A 265-nucleotide genomic window follows, 5' to 3' on the forward strand; every position below is an offset into this window, starting at 1 on the left:
GAATTGAAAAATGAATGTTTTATTAATTAAAAATGTTGCTATAGATTGTGTTAAAAGAGTAATATGGTAGATAGGTCATGCTTTTAGTATAGATTCTTAAATGAGAATGTTTATTTTTTAGTTTCAACTTTTGTACGGAGCAGTAAGTGATATTCCTTTTAGGAATGTCACATTATGATTAGGACAGGCTTCAACTTTTTTGATCCTTTGCAGGTGGAGGTGGTGCTATTGGCCAACCCCACATTTGGGGCCCGTGCAAGTTTCT

This window comes from Penaeus monodon, chromosome 22, assembly GCF_015228065.2.
Source record: "Penaeus monodon isolate SGIC_2016 chromosome 22, NSTDA_Pmon_1, whole genome shotgun sequence".
Classification (NCBI taxonomy): domain Eukaryota; kingdom Metazoa; phylum Arthropoda; class Malacostraca; order Decapoda; family Penaeidae; genus Penaeus; species Penaeus monodon.